The sequence below is a fragment of the Stenella coeruleoalba genome (genome assembly GCF_951394435.1).
Source record: "Stenella coeruleoalba genome assembly, chromosome: 4".
In the NCBI taxonomy this organism is placed as follows: domain Eukaryota; kingdom Metazoa; phylum Chordata; class Mammalia; order Artiodactyla; family Delphinidae; genus Stenella; species Stenella coeruleoalba.
Genome location: NC_137149.1, coordinates 40,133,246 through 40,150,494, shown reverse-complemented (window position 1 = coordinate 40,150,494; position 17,249 = coordinate 40,133,246).

Genomic DNA, 17,249 nt, shown 5'->3' with positions numbered 1-17,249 from the left:
TACTTCAAAGTAATTAACATGAACATGCTCAATTATGTTTCTGTATAGCATGCCAGCACCACTGCCTGGAAGTTCTGAAATTAAGAATTTCAGAATCCCCAATTGTTAGCACAATAAGGTTCTAAGGTAGCCCCCTCTCTTCTCTCAAGATGGTCTTTTAGAGAATTATTAAGTATTAAAAGGTTAAAAACTAGAAAATAGTAGCAAAGAGGGGTAAAAATGTTCTCCCATCAGGCCAATGGGTGGAAGGGTAGGGTCACTGAATGTAGCCTTATTTCTGCTGGCCATGTTTCTTTCCTACCCAAGCTCCAAAGTAAGCGGACTGTGTAAGCGGGAATGAAATACACAACCCCCTTGTGACTGTGAGCAGCAAAGCATTCTCCGTTTGTGGTTTTCTTCAAATGAGGCTGCTTGGAATATGTGTTTGAAAACAGTGAGACTCTTTATTAATCAAGCACTTCACTTGCCCTGCCAGCATAACGTTTCATTGATGTCAAAACTCCCTTAAAAATGGTTTTGGAGCCACTTCTTGTACACAGACTTCAACAGAAGAAATATTTTTGGAATTGTAAATAGAATAATTGAAGCAAATATTTGCCCATTTGGAAAGCTTCTGTAATGGCTTTAATTTTCAGTTGCATTTTAAATATGCAGATCTGGGCATTGGTGCTAGGTACAAGCAGCAAGACTGAAGCACACCCCAATATCTGGACTTCCCTCTGATAGACAGTTAAGTTGTAAAATGGATAGACAAATGGGTCAGAGGAGAGATATGAAAAATTGTTTTGAGAAGATATATTAGATTCCAGCTGGATACAAGAAATAATTAAAGGGACCTAGCCAAAAAAAAAAAAGATACGCCAATCAGAAAGGGGCTTGTGTACAGAAGCTAAGGAAAAGGAGAGTCATAGAGACAGGCACTGAGGATACCTTTCCAAAAGGTACACTGAATAGAGGATACTCAGGCCCAAAATACAACCTACCAGGACCTAGGAATAGGTCCACCCTAATTATACAGATGGTCACATCAGGGTACTACTACCATATAAACTGAGATATTTGAATTATATGAGAAATACCCCTATTTTGATTCTATGTATTTGACAATCTGTTTTCCTATGGACGACTTCTTGTTAGGAGGTAATATGCATCCAGGTTACTTGGGAATTCTGGAATGAATTATGGTGGAACATCTCCTTGTAGATGAGCAGAGAGGCATCCTGTGTTTCATAAATCCCTGTGAGCTCATAAGTGTGTGCCTACCCAGAGGATGGATCTATTCTCCATGTGTTGGTAAATTAGAATTCTAGACTTGCAGATTCAGGGCTAGAGCTTGGGCACTGGTAACCCCATCCAGATAGCTGATTCTCTGTGAGGAGTCCTGAGAGAAAGGAGGTGGGGTTTGATTTTTGTGTTTCTTTCTCCACAAAGTGTAACCTTGAGCAAGTTAACCTCTTTGAGGCTTATTTTTCTCATCCTATGAGGAAGAGGCACTCACTTTTCAAGGTCACTGTGAGGTTTTGAGATGTTATTGGTGGCTGATATGTTCCTAAAGCCCCTTTCTGCTCAGAAGTTATATGATGATCTGCATGAACATCTTTAGGATGTCTACCGGCCCGTGACCCTGCTCTGACAACAGTCTACCTATCATTCACACGGTTGATTACTGTAGCCATATTTGCATTTTTTTACTCCCTTTTTCTACTTATGAGGACACTTATTCAAGGGAAATAACATTGGGTCCATCAGTTTCTTTCATCCAGAAATGTTGCATGGGTCACAATGGCTGTAGCCAAACTCAATGGAATATCTTAACTGGTAGGACGTGTAGGCTAGGGTGCCTGCTTCATAGTTACATGTAAGCCATATACAAAACAAATGAATAGCTCAAGAAGCAGACAGTAAAAAAACAAAACAAAAATTAAACTGACAACAACAAACTATATGGTGGCAGAATGAGGGTGATGGAGAGATTAGGGGTCTTGATCCTGAAAATGTCCCTTTTATTGACCTCAGCAGCTTATGAGGCCCAGTTACATTCTCTGCCCTTATTTTCCACAAGACATTGCTGCTATTTTTCAATAATCCCAACAATCTCCAAACCCCCATGAAATGAAGCTATTTTGAGTTTTTGTTACATGACAACCGACACATCTATGTACTTTGATCACAAGAAGCAAGGCAAAGATCATACTCTCTGTGTGGCAACTCATAGAGAGAAGACAGGGTCATCAGTTTGTAGAAAAGGGCTGGTAAGTAATCTCTCCTTCATGGAAAGGCTGAAGACTTGCTTTCAGACTCTGCCTCTCAGAAGCCATCTCTCTTCAAACACATTTCTGAGGAGCTGCTGAAAAACCCAAGTGTTGGGCTCTTGGTGCCTTTGAAAAAGGCCAGTGTTGCTCTAACAGGTACAGTTGAAGCTTCCCTCCTCATGGCAGATGCATTTGTTATTTTTCTTCCAGCAAACACTTCACACCAGGGTAGGGAGACATGTTCTTCTCCTGATGCTTGTTCAGGTGTGTTTTTGCAGAGGCAGACACTCTGAGACTGGTTGTGGCCTGATGACATGATGACACCAAGATCCCTGAATTGTCAGGGCCCTCTCAGGAGGGCCTAAGGCCACGAGCTTTGTGTGGAAAGGGATGAGCTTGTGGCAGGGAAGTCTGTGGAGTTCTATACCCAGTACTCTCCTATCTCAGGCAACAGGAAAGAAAGTCCTCTGTATGGGTAACAAACTCTCTTTCCAAGCTTTCCCAACCAACTTGGTGCGGATCCTGTTTAAGACCTTCCCTTCAGACATTTTTGTAAGGGGACAATCTGGTGAGATGGAGTGAGGACTGGGTAGAAGACCTGGGAACAGGATTGAGGTCCCTAATTTAGGGTGAATCTGATCTTGAGCAAACTGATTAACACCTGTGAGCTCCAAATAGGAGTAAGGTAATGGAAAGAAGAAAAGGTGATATAAATTAAGACTGTGCAATGCTCTCCAAGTATCCTCTTAATTACTCTAATTTCCTACATTAGTAAATAGTCCACAACTGATTTTCTGCTGGAGAATAAGATGGTCTTTTGGTGAATCATTGCTGCTTCATAAATACGGTCTCAAAGGGTTTCTGACTTTTTTGTTATGATAAACTTCAGATCTGACCCTAGGTTCTTTTATGTACCTTTTGAGAGTACATCTACTCCCTTAATTCTAATGCAATGTAGATGCTAGGATGAGATAACAATAATTACTATTTTTTGTTGAATTTCTATTAGATACTAGATATAATACATATATTGTTACTAATCCTTCCAGCAGCCCTTTGAGGTCGGTGCTATTGTTATCTGCATTTATTTTCAATTTAATAGAAAAGGAAAACAAGCCACAGAGCAGGTCAGTAACTTGCTTGTAGTCACACAGATACTAAATAATGGAGATAAGCCTTAAATCAGCAGGGAGTAGGGGAAGAGGGATTTGGAGAAAGGTGGCAAGGTACAAACTTCTAGTTATGTTACTAGGGACGTAATGTACAACATGATGACTATAGTTAACACTGCTGTATGACATATAGGAAAGTTGTTAAGAGAGTAGATCCTAACATTTCTCATCACAAGGAAAAAATTTTGTTTTCTTTTCATTGTATCTATATGAGTTGATGAATGTTAACAACTTATTGTGGTAATCTTTCACTATATATATAATCAAACATTATACTGTACACCTTAAACATATACAGTGATGTTTATTTTTCAATAAAATGGTAAAAATAAACTTAAGCCAGGATTTCTCAACTCCAAGTACAGAATTCACTTCACTGCTATATCAGATATGATAGAGCTTGTGTCACTATCAGATACCAGAAATAATGTCAGGGAAGCGTAATGATGAGGGGCAATGGGATCAGGAGGAGGTAGGAGAACAAACTGTCAGAAATTGGGTGCTCAGAAATTGGGTGCTTCTTCAGTGCAACCATGCAGTTAGCTTTAAGCACAGGGTCCAAAGGCTGTCTCAAGTTCAGAGGTGGGATTGTGAGTGTCAGGGTCTAACCCAGCAGAGAGATCATACAAGCAAAAAACTCCTGGTTGCCAGTAGTTAATGTTACATGACAGAGGCATGTTGGGATATGGAGGGAAGTGTCCCAGCAGGACAGCACCTGGAAGCTAGGCATGTGGAGACCATAATTTAATTCCTTGGGGAGGTAATAGGGCAACAGCAAAGATTTGATGGTCATGAAAGTCTCATAGGGTAGAGGGACACTGGGTCTGTGGCAGAGTACTTGAACAGATTATAGGGTACCTATACCTATTGGCTCCATAAGAACTCTACTCTTGGAGGGATGTCTCACCACCATTGCTTCCCACCAATAGATAATGTCCTTACCACCACTGCTCCTTCTAACTCAGAGAAAGAGGGAGTCAGTGGAAAGTTTAGTTCAATTCAGTACAACAAATATTTATGGAGCACACCTCTGTGCCAGGCACCATGCTAGGCACAGGTATACAAAGATGAATAAGATTCAGTCCTTACCAGAAATGGCAAGTACATGGCACATGTGCTGCCATTTCCTCCTCCTTCACCTAGGCAGACATCATTAATCAATCACCACACTCCTTCCTGCTGAGTCTGCACCTGGCCTCAACTCCTCCTCAACAGGCGGCCACTATTCATCAATAGGAGATGCTGTGTGGGTTGAGATGAATTAACACTCCTGCTTCAATAAGTTTTTAGTCTTGGGAAGGGAGAGAGGCTATGTTTCCTTATGTATATTAGACTGCATGGTTCAAGTTCAAGGTAATAGAAAAGAAATTTGAGGAAGCCCGGGGTCTTGAAAAATGTTCACATTTCCTCTACATATCTTATTGTAATTATTTTTAAAGGGGGGAGATTTCTGTTAATAAAGACATGGCATTTGGGTGGAAGCATTTTTCCCTAAGTTCAAAGTTATTCTCATCAGAAAGGACTTCTTTTAAAATACAGCTCGAGGCAAAATCAAAATCCAAAAACAGTTAAAAAGAGTATAAACTCTTGCTAGAACTGCAATGTATCTGCCCCAGGGGTTGTAAGAATGTGCTAACCCCTCACTGCCAGTTCTTCTGCAGCCAAAAAAATCAAACAGCTAAGAACTCCTTGGGGAAGGCAGGGTGGTGAATGGGGACCTATTATAAAATACACACCTTCAAGAGAACAAGAATTACAGGTAACTTCCCTCTTCTCTAAAGTGACTGGTAGTAATAGAACTCCTCTCTGTGGACACTTAGAAGGCTTGCTTGTTCTGTGGCTTTGGCCATTTATACTTAATTTATGTTTTTAATTTTCTGGAAAAAGCCCAGAGGAGCCCACTGCCCAATGGAGTGCATGATACAGGTTTGGTAAACACAAATTAAAATAAAAATGTTCTAGTGCCTCTGGACACATCCAAAAATAGAATTAAGAGACTCTAAATTCTAGGGTAAGAATGATCCTTCAATTCATCTTAAAAGGCAAAGTGTAAGGGAATAAAGTTGGGTAAAAGAAGAAATGGGAGAGGGCATTAAATGACAGGATATAGCATTAGGCATGGCTGAACTAGACTTAAATGTTGGCCTTGCCAGCCTTCCTGAAAAGGGAATATTATAGCCGTGCAAAATCTGGATTTCACAGTGAGAAGAAATCAAACATAACACTTCTCACTCTGAATTACTTTACCCAAAAGGGTGTTTTGAATTGCGACCTTCATTACTGTCAATAACTGAGTTTACCTAAATAATCTCCAGCACTTTGGAAATTGGGTAAGGCCACCACTGTTTGGTGCATTTAAAAAAAGGAGGTATGGTGTCCTAGAGAAACCTTTTCTTTCCTTGAACCTTAAAAAAAATTTTCTCCTACTTCACCTCTTCATATCTTGAAAAATCCATCATGAAATGTGTAAAATATGGAATCATGGAAATTTTGGCTTATTAACATGTATTTTTGCTTGTATTGTGTATGCACTAAATGCAGACTTTCATTCTCAGAAAGGGTAAGTCACAATACTTAAACCTACTCTATGTCAAGTAATATCCATAGAGACATCCCAGACCCTCAAGAACCTTGCATCTGTATTCAGAGAGTCGAATTTAAACAGAGCACATCTAGAATTCCATTTGAATGACTCCAAATGTACTGAGCAGCTGCTGAGAGCAAAGCATTATGCGTGATGTACTGTGAGATAATAAAGTTGGAAGTATTCCTGCCAAATCCTAGTCTATATGTGCCATTCTTCTAGTTGGGATTATGTGTGGGCTCCTAAAGTGATACTTTTACTCTGGTTGTACAATACTTACTCGATCAGCAATAAATAATATCAACCACCTCTGAGTGCATTTGTGTTTATACAATTCTAATGATTACAATGAAAGCAAACACTTTAAAACTTTCCACTCTGTTCCAGCCTCTGTCCCATATACTTTACTTGTGTTAACTCATTTAATTCTCACAACATTCTCACATGTTATTGTATTGGTTTCCCAATACAAATTATCACTAACTGGGTGGCTTAAAATAACAAAAATGCATTCTTTCACAATTGTGGAAGCTAGAAGTTCAAAATCAAGATATTATTAGTGTTGGTTCTTTCTGCAGTCTCAAAGGGAGAAGCCATTCCATGCCTCTCTCCTAGCTTTGGGTGGCTGCCAGCAATCCTTGGCATTCCTTGGCTTGTGGCTGCACTCCAATCCCTGCCTTTGTCTTCACATGGCCTCTGTGTCTCTGTCTCTTCTCTTTTTCTGTCTTAAAGGATAGTCATCATTGGATTTAGGACCACAGTAATCCAGGATGATCTCCTCCAGAGATTCTTAATTACATCTTAAGGATGTTAATTCCAAATAAGGTTACATTCTCAAATTCCAGGTAGATACATATTTTGGGGGGTCCACTATTCAATTCACTACAATTAAAGTCTTCATTCTGTAGATGAGAAAATAAAATCTGTTTAAACAGGTCACAGAAGTTACAGAGGAGGTAAGAGAAAACTCAAGCTTTGAGGCCAACTATCAGAAGCCAGAGACAATGGTCTTCAGGGTCACAATATCACATGACTCCATGATGTTATACTCTCTTTCTCCTCTACATTTCACCATGGGAAACAGACCACCAGATATGGTGGCCAGCCAAATTCTCCAAGTCCATGCAGCAGTATGAAATGAACTTAATGTGAGAATTAAACAAATCCAGAGGATGCAAGCGGTAGACTGTAACATGTTGTTGGTGCCCTACCAGATACCCCAGGATCCCTTTAGCCAGTTTGGTAAGTGTGTTCATCTTTCAGATGCTGTAGGTTCTCCCGCCCATGGCTCACACCTGAAACCTTCTCTGGGACATTGTCCTTCAGTGATTGAAGCCACTTTGCCCAGAAGAGTTTGGATGTTAAGCCAAGGAGTCTGGATGTTAAGCCCTTATTGCTCACCATCCAATGGACACTGACTGGGGCAGGGATACAAAAGCCCCACTCTCTTGTCTTAAAGCAGGACAGACTCTGTGGTGCAATTTACTTTCCAAAGTTCCCCCGAGGTTCAGGCTGAAGTTAGACTTCATATGTCCCACATTCTTGCATATCTCCACCTTCTTCCCTGTTCTGCTCCTATCTAAGTTCTTTCAAGGAGAACTCCGCGAATAAATCACAGTGTATACAAATCCAAAATCAGGTTGTGCTGCTGGAATCAGATGCCATTTTCTACATGTCACTTCATTTAGGTTTCACAGTAATTTCAAGAATAGCTCTAATTATCTCTACTTCGGGTATCAGGAAACTAAAGCTCAGAAAAGTTAGAGGATATGCCCATTGTTGCTCAGGAGATATATGATGGAGCTGGGATTCAAAGTCAGGCTCTCTGCAACCCTCTAGTTTCTACTAGACTTGCCTGCCTGCTTACTAAAACACTCAGGCTGAAGACAAATGTGCCCTTGGGAATGGGTCTGGTCTAACTAAACTTTGGGGGGCTTTAGAATCAGACACAATTGGGTAATTAATAAACGGTAGCTATTTCTTGAAAAAAAATTGGCATTTTAAACTTTTTGTTATGTTTTGGATTTTTTTCTGACGACTTTTTTTTACTGACCATTTTCTAAGGCTGTGAGATATACTTAGGATGATGTATATAAAGTGCTTAGCACCACACTTAGCACATTAGATACACTCAGAAACGCTAGATATTGTTAATTTCCCTCCTGTCCAGTGCAGCAGCTCAGGAAGCTGAGATCTGTGATCCACCAGGGATGAACCCCAGCACACTAATGGGGCACCTCAAGGTGATATTTCAGCCTCCTAAGTCTGCCTGACCCTATGATATAGCCACTTCAGGGCAGTGATCCACTGAGGTGCCAATGGAAATGCAGATATGAGGGTAAGGGAGGTTTCTATGGGAGCCAGAAACAACCCTGAGAAAGGGAGAGAAGTGGCTAAGTTTACAGGGTGAATTTCACTGTGTGTGACACCCTGGCTGAAATCCTATCCCACAGGGCCATCAGGTGAGCAATTAGAGAAAGTGACTGAAATTGTTTCCATGTTGTTTTTTTCCCCTTTTCCTTCTAAAAATATCTATGCTGAGAGTGTTGGCCTGTGTGTGTGTGTGTGTGTGTGTGTGTGTGTCTGTGTGTTTGTGTGTCTATGTGTATATGTCTGTGTGTATATATGTGTGTATGTGCATATATGCATGTCTCTGTATGAGTATTGCATAATGTGTGTATGTGTGTCTATCTGTGTGTATATTCATGTTTCTGTGCATATGTGTGTGTGTGCATGCCCACACTTGTGCATGCCCATATGCTAAATTTGACACCCTCATTCTGATTTCAATTCATTATGATTTTTCTGGATGTCTCCCCTTCTTACACTTTTCTTCCTGCAACTCAAACTCCATACTCCAGTGAGAATGTCATTCCTCTGGGTTTTCATTTTTCTGGACACATACTCTGTTTACAACTTACTCATCTCCCTTCTTTTATGAAATAACTCTTCTTCCTCAAAGACCCTGTTCTGACATCATCTCCGTCATCTCCTCTACCCATGGAATCCTCCCAGCTCTGACAGGAAGATTGAGTTATCCATCTCCTTTGCTATCACCTTATAAAGATTTCTATTGTACAAACTGCTGTCCTTTGCTGTAATGATGCATCTCCAAGTTTGTCTCTCCTACATCATACACTGTGGGATTCTTTGAGACAGGGACGATGTCATAAATTTCAGGCTTGGCAGGTTTGGCAACATTATTATAGTTCTTTAATAAAAGAAAAAGACAAGTAAATAAATAAATGAAAGGAGGATGAAGCACTAAGCTTAACATCTCTCTATACAGAATTATATTTCTGTAAAATGAAAATGATAAATGTAGCCAATTGTGGTAGATTAAACAATTGACCCCAATTATTTCTCTTTCCCTTCTGTGCTGTTATGGGTTGAATCCTGGTCATGTTACTTGCTTTGGCCACTAACGTGTGGGTAGAAGGGAGAGTATACCAGTTCCAAGCCTAGCATTCTTCCTAGGAACCTATTCTTACTGTCCATACAGCCTGGACTGTACGATGAAGACGTATGCAATGGAAGTGACCCAGGTGACCCCAGATCTTCAGTAAGAAGGGGAGCTTCCAGAGAAGCTCAGACCAGAACAACAGAGGCATCCCAGACAACCCACTGATCTGGGATGATAAATGATTGTGGTTTTAAGCCACTTCGTTTTGAGATGATTTGTTACATAGCATTACAGTAGCAATAGCTAACTTATACTTCAAACTCATTTAGTTTTTGTGAGGATTAAATTGGATAATTCATGTCAAGTGCTTAGCAAAGTCCCTAGAACATGGTAAGCACAGATATTAGCACCACGATTATTAAATGTCCCATTTCTACTATTTTATAAACTAAGACTTTTATGGAAAAGAGCAGTTGGCAGAAAAGGAAAGCAAAAGTCTATTTATCAAATTCAACGAGGCTGTCACAGCTCAATTTGGCAATTTCTTTCATATTTGCTAAAAGCCTTTGGTAAATGTGAAGCAAGATGATGTTCCTTGGCTGGGAAGGTCTGAGAGGATTCACACTTAAGTAGAAAAAAGCAGACTTGGCACAATGGTGCTCCAGCATGGAGTCTTATATAACTGTCCCTGTCATCAGTGGGATCATCTGCTGGGTTTCCTAAAACATTTTCATTTTGTAAACCACTTTGTTTGACAACCCTTCATATTAATCATTCCTTGGAGCCAGTCTGTACACAAAAACAAATAGCTAATTCCTGGAAAGTGCCAGATAACTGGGTTTATGAGGCTCAAGCCAATAGCCTCCTATTTGTTGAGAGGGTCCCATATTCCCATCTTCAGCTTAACTCCTTTTCTGATCTCCAGACTAAGATGTCTAACTGCTGCTGGACTTCCCCATCATGAGGGCCCAGGCTTGTGTCACACTTAAGATGTCAAAGTAGAGCTCATTATCTTTGTCCATACCACCCCTTCCCCCACCCCTGCTGGAAATATGGTTCCATCTATGCCTTGTTTTAGCGAAACCACCCAATTTCCTAAACAAGTACCTGTGTCATCCATTATTCCTCTCTCACTCTCCCTTTGTTTGCTCCTTTCCCCAGACTTCTAAGTTCTCATTATTTCTCAAATCACTCTACCCCACTTCATCTTCATTACCATCACCTCATCTTCAGGTTTATAGCAAAAACCTCTTTATATGTCTCCCTGCTTCAGCCTCTTTTCTATCATTTCTCTGTTCTCCAAGGTGAGCTTTTTCATCTGCGTGTGTATGTGTGTGTGTGTGTGTGCGTGTGTGTGTGTGTGTGTGTGTGTGTATTTTCCTGTATATGCCTCACACCTCCTACTGGACTGTAAGTTCCTTGCCTTTAGGAGTCATGCCTTGAATTTTGTTCATTCTCAAGAAATGTTTGGGAAGTCAAATCAGATTAATTCTTATTTGATTTAATCTTAACCAAGCTCTCTAGATAAAGGTCTCTACATCTCCTTTCCATCTATTAAGCAGAACTATTTCAACTGAGTCCACAACAAATGTCAACTTACCAGAGGTCAGTTGAACAGCAGTTCAGAGTAAAGCCTTTTATAAAAGATTTTGCAGGGAGGGCTCTTTCAGACAATAGTAGGACTGAAAAAAACAGCAGACGATATGGCAAAGGAGGAGGAGAAGCAAATATTGCAAAGCAAATGTTAATTACCAGGTGCAGCTCTACTTATTTTACCCCCCTTTTTATGATTCATCTTCAGAGACTGGGAGGTAAGGAAAGGGGTCAGCAGGAATTTTAGTGCTGGAGTTTATCTTCAATGGTGCACATCTTATCCCACCACTAGCTACATTTTTCAACATCTCTATAATTCAATTATATAATGGGTAATACATGGATGATTATAAGAGTATTTGCCTTTAGGGCTGTTGTGAGAAATAAATGAAATAAAACCTCATAAATATCAATACTCATCTGACAGAGAAAAGAATCCCTCCAGAACAGTTTGGGAATTTGTCCAAGTTAGTGGTAAAAGTAGGTTAAGAATCCAATCCTTTCTGATTCTAAAGTCCAAGTATATTCTACTTTCCGGAAATTCTTTCTTTCTAAGGGTGAAGTAGGGTGAACTGGGAGGATCTGTAAGAATTTCCCTATTGTTGCTCATGATCTTCCTTCTCCCTGAATACATTTTCCACACCTTTTCCTATTTTATCCTGCTAAACATTTTCCTTTTTAAAAGATGAGCAGAAATATTGCTTCCATGATTATGTTGGCTAAGTTAGTAGTGCTGCCATATGAGCTCCAACTCAGACCCTGAGTTTATGGTCTTTCTAGTCTATGAGATGCCAGTAAACCTTACAATAGTGACTCTTTTTGAAACAGGAGGGAAGGGGTAGGGCATAACATTTAAAGGAATGACATAGCCACCTGACAGGACCTAGTATGAACCAACTTGAACCAACTAGGTCCAAGATGGTGGAAGATTCAACTTCCAGTGGACCTTGAGCCTCATTATACACTCATTGTAATGCATTAACATATGCTAAATGACACACCCACCAGTACCATGATAGTCTTGAGGCTAACCATAAAAGGTCAAAAAGTGGCAGTGGCCCAATTCCTGGAAATCTCCGCCCCTTCCCTGAAATAGTTGTAATAATCCTCCCACTCATTAGCCTGTGAAATTACCTAGCCTATAAAAACTAACCATGCCATCAGAGCCTCTGGCCTTCTGAGATGTCCCACACTCTGTCTGTGGAGTGTGTTTCTCCCCTGGTCGCTCTGACTTTCCAAGACAACCCTATGCCTTGGGGCTGTTCTCACCTTTTGAGACGGACTGCATTCTGTCTATGGAATGTGTATCTCTCCAAATAAATCCACTTCTTACCTATCACTTTGCCTCTCACTGAATTTTTCTGTGAGACGTCAACAACCTGAGCTTCATTTAGTCCTGAGATGAGGTATGTAATCTCAACTAAAAGACCATGGTTCAAGTCCCAATCTGGGTTCTGGCCGGGTTGGAGTCCTGGCCTGTGGATTCAAATCCCAATCTGAGGTGCATGGTTTCATTTTTGATATGTCAGATGTTAAAACACAATTTATCCCAAAGGATTACCATAAAGAGTTGATATTCTTAGGATGAAATAATCTTTGCACACTTTCCACCACATAAGTGTTTTTCAGAGGGGATGTTAGGGCTTATAGTGATATTGCACATGAATGAAGAGACCTCAGTGCTTCTGGCAAAGAACTGGATCTGCTCTGAGTTTGAAGAGAGAAGACGAGGACATTTCCCAACATGTGAGCAGGTCGACTAAGGAAGAGAGTGGGATAGTCCTAATATCTTTCGGGTATCTGATGCATTTCTTCTTCCAGGAAAAAGGATGTTTTGTTTATGCATGGCTTTGGGAGGATTACTTTGGGCAGGCAGAGTGCAAAAAGCTTTGTTAAGGCTTGTCCCCTCCAAGAGACCCTGTCTTTCACTTTCTGACAGCACTCTCTGTGACCTCGCTCTTGTCACCTATCTGATCTTTCACGGTGAGACAGAAAAAAATGTGATGAAATTGAGGGCTCAGCAAAGGAGTCTGGCTTTTCACCTCCCAGGTGTGAGGAAGAAAGGGCTAGTTTGGGGGAGGGCACCACAGAGAATGCCCCTACACTCTGCAGGTCACTCTAGGGAAGACAACCAGCAAAAGTCCATGAGGAGTCACAGACGTTGCCCCACATGGCAGGTTTGTGGGTCAGCGAGGGGAAGGGACACTTTAATGAATGCAGCTGGTCGTCATTTTAGTTCTTAGTGGAAGAAGAAAAGGTGCAGACAAAATAAGCTGTCCAGACTAACCAGTAGTTGGATTAGTAATGCCTGAACTTGACAGAGAAGCCAGTGCTAAGGGTCAAAGGATAAACTGATTGGTGGGAACTTTTTGATGCCTGAGTTTTAGTGAAGCTATTAGTGCCAATTAGAATGACACCAGAGAAGAGGCTGGAAGGCAGGGGGCCCCAGAAATATGTCAGGAGAAGGGTTTGACGGCTGAGATGCAAAGAAAGATGGGTGATTAGGAAGCATAATTTGCTCAATTACTTGTGATTTGGTAGAAGTTGGTTTTTAGGACTGTTTTTGTAACCTGAAAATGAGGGCCTTAGAAGCCTTTGAAATGAGGACAAGGCACGTAGAGTGAACTAATTTCAACTCAGCGCAGACTTTAAGAGCATAAGAACTGCCATGCCAGATTGGGATCACCATGGGCCCAGGCCGCCATTTTGCCCCTGATAGGGGCACTGACATAGGTGTTTGTGGACAGAATTGAATTGTCAAACACAAGAGTTAAGGAAGTACCTGAAGATTCCTTTAGCAGTGTTTCATGGATTGTCATCTAATTGAGCTGCTGGAACTATTCTGACACTATCAGTATGTTTGCCTTCCCAGTCTTTTGGAGTAAAATGGTGTTGTGTTGACCTAATCGCTTATTAGTCACATGAACTCTGATAAGCTGCTTAATCTCTTAGCGTTTCAATGACCACATTTAAAAATATATATATAACTATTATCTATCTATCTACCTACCTATATATTGGCTGCACCGCATGGCATGTGGGATCTTAGTTCCACTACCAGGGATCGAACTTGGGCCCCCTTCAGTGAAAGCACAAAGTCTTACCAACTGGACCTCAACGGAAAGGAAGAGAATTCCCTCAATGCCCACATTTTAAATATAGGTCTAATAATAGGTACCCTCACAGAATCATTTTGAACATTAAGTAGAAAAATAATAAAAGACAGTTAATACTACTATAACACTTACAACTTACTATACACTGAACAAAACTATATCTATATCTAAATATATCTGTATCTTTATATCCATATCTATATCTATATAACTCATTATTCCTCACACAAATTTATGAGCATAGTTTTTTATGATCTTCATTGTACAAAAGAGGAAATTGTTCATATTGTACTTGGGCTTAACTTGGGCACAGAGCTTGGTGGAGTTGGTGGCTATAGGTCTTCACTCAGACATTTGTGTCTCAAGATCTAATAAACCACAAGATAGTGGGTGTTGGTGGATAAACTGTTGCTCACTTCAGTTTTAGTTATTTCAGAAATGTGTATTCATTCAGTCTCTTAGAAGATTGGTCAACTCATTGAGACTGAGACTGAGACAGTTACATACATATTATCCGAAATATGGAAGAGTCCTTAAGAATCATAAGTAGAGACAGCTGGACTCCAATAGAACTGACAATTACTTTCTTCCAGAATTAACACACATAGTCCTAGAACCACATTAACAAAATTTTCCAACTTAAATTATGATCATTGAGTCTAACAGACTGAATATTGCCTTTTTAAAGGTAACTTGAAATGATACACCAGTGGTTACTTCAGCCTCTCTTTGTTCTTTCAAAATACATATTTCAGCTTCCTTCAGAACAAGATGGGGGCCACAAACATGTTCAGAGGGCTCTTTAAGTTTTAAATGGTTCTTTCCTCTACCTTTTCAAAATGTATGGAAGAAACCAATATGTATATTGTAGTAGTAACATTTTCTTTCTGGCGATTGCCTATTCCTAAAATAATTAATTTCCTCAGATCAGAAAGAAGAACAGTTTAAATAGTGGCAATATACATGAGTAAAATATCCTTTAAAAAGGCACAAGAGGGCAAACAACAAGTTTATTTGTCATCAACAAAGATGAAAATTCATCTTATGAAGGGATCTCAAAAGGGCTGGGTTGATGAAATTTCATAATCTGATGGAAATATTAAAATGGTTTACCTATCCACCTACATCAGAGTAGCTCAGACTCAGGGCTATTAACATTCTGGGCTGTACAATTCTTTGTTGTGGGGAGTTGTCCTGTGTATTGTAGGACGTTTAGCTGCATCACTGATCTCCATGCATTAGAAGACAGTAGCACCAACTACATTCCCAGTTATGACAACCAAAATTATTTCCAGACATTGACAAATGGCTCCTATAGGCTTGAAATCCCTCCTGTTGAGAATCACTGATTTACATTTATATCAGGAATCAGACTAGCAAACATTTTTCTAAGGGCCATACAGTACATGTTTTAGGCTTTGAGAGTCATACGGCCTCTGTGACCACTACTCAACTCTCATTGTTGTCCAAAAGCAGATATAGACAATATGTAAATAAATGAGCATGGCTATGTTCCAATAAAACTTTATTTACAAAAACAGACCACCAGTTGTATTAGGACCATGGGCTGTGGTGTGTCTACCCCAGATTTATATCACTGTGAAATAACATGGCATAATAGGATACAATATGATGCTTAGTATTGAGTGAAAAAAGAACATTTCCATTCAAGAATACAAGGCATATCACTGATAGTACCACCCAGAGATATCTTCTGTCATCTTCTTAATACATGAATAGACACACATGTGCATACATATCATTTGTCAAGGACAAAATTTTGAAATCTTACTATGTGTATGTATAATTTTGTAAACTTATTTTTTCATATGACATTATTTATAACATAAGTAATTTTTTTGGTGTTGTATGCCCTTGAAAAACATAATTTTAATGGTTGTGTAATTATCCATTTTATTGAAGTATCAAAATTTATTCATTACTCCCTGCAATTGGATATTTTCATTTTTCCCATTTTTCCTATAATGTGAATAATGGTGCAATGAATATCTTTATACATGTATCTCTAATAACTTCTATAAGATAGATTTCTAACAGATTAGCTAATTTAAAGAATCAGAATACTTTTCGAGGTTCTTGGTCATGTGTACAAATTGGCCTTCAAAAATTTTCTGCTGGCTTCTATTCCTCTGAGAGACCTAGATATTTTTAATTGAATTGCTTGCTAGATAATAAGCTACCAGCAGGCAGGGTGCACAGCTTCTCCACTTTATTCATCCCCCAAAGTACCTTGCACGATGTCTGCTAGATAGACTCCCAGTTAACTGTCCTTACATAAAGTTGGACACAAAATTCTGAGACTCGGACACATGATATTGTAACATTTGAAATGTATATCCAAATCTTCGAAACATCTTTGACATGCAGTAATACATGGAATGACACCACAAGTTTAGGACAAGCAATAAAGGCAACATCTTCAGCCCCCAAATGCATAAGTTGACATGTCACAAGTTGTGTGTAAAAAAATGACATAGGACTCACATAGTTGAATTATTGGCATGAAAAGAAGACCAGAAGGGGTCCCGTTACTCTGCACAATTTTAGGGTTTGTGTCCTTTAAATGTGTGGAATATTACAATTAGGAAAATATCATTTATGTGGATCATTGGATTTCCTGTTTTTAATCTCTGTAAGCATTCTGGCAATCTTCAGAGCTAGCAGAAACCACAATCGTGCTGTACAGAAACCCCAGCTTGCACAGGCCACCCAACCCTAAAGGGAAATTTCTTATAATCGTTTTTTTTTCTCACAACTCCTCCAAGTCCAGGTGAGACATCTAAGCAGACTGCAGAGCTGGGTTCTGCCGAAGGAATGAAGAAACTGAAATCTATCATGTCTTGTGTTTTATTCTCCAGGGTTGAATCTAATATGGGATGGGAAGTTTAAGCCACACAAATTTTTCCAGAGAAAAACTGGAGAGAACTAGTGCTTATTTTCTGTGGCTCTTTGGCAGTGTACTCTGGGCGCATTTCACCAGAACAGATTGGCTATGTTAGAAAGGTCATCAAAAACCCTCTAGGTTCCCAATCTCAGCAAGTTTTATGCAGATGGGTTTGAAAACCCTAAGATTATGATGTTGTAAGGGATTAGCCTGATGTTTTCAAC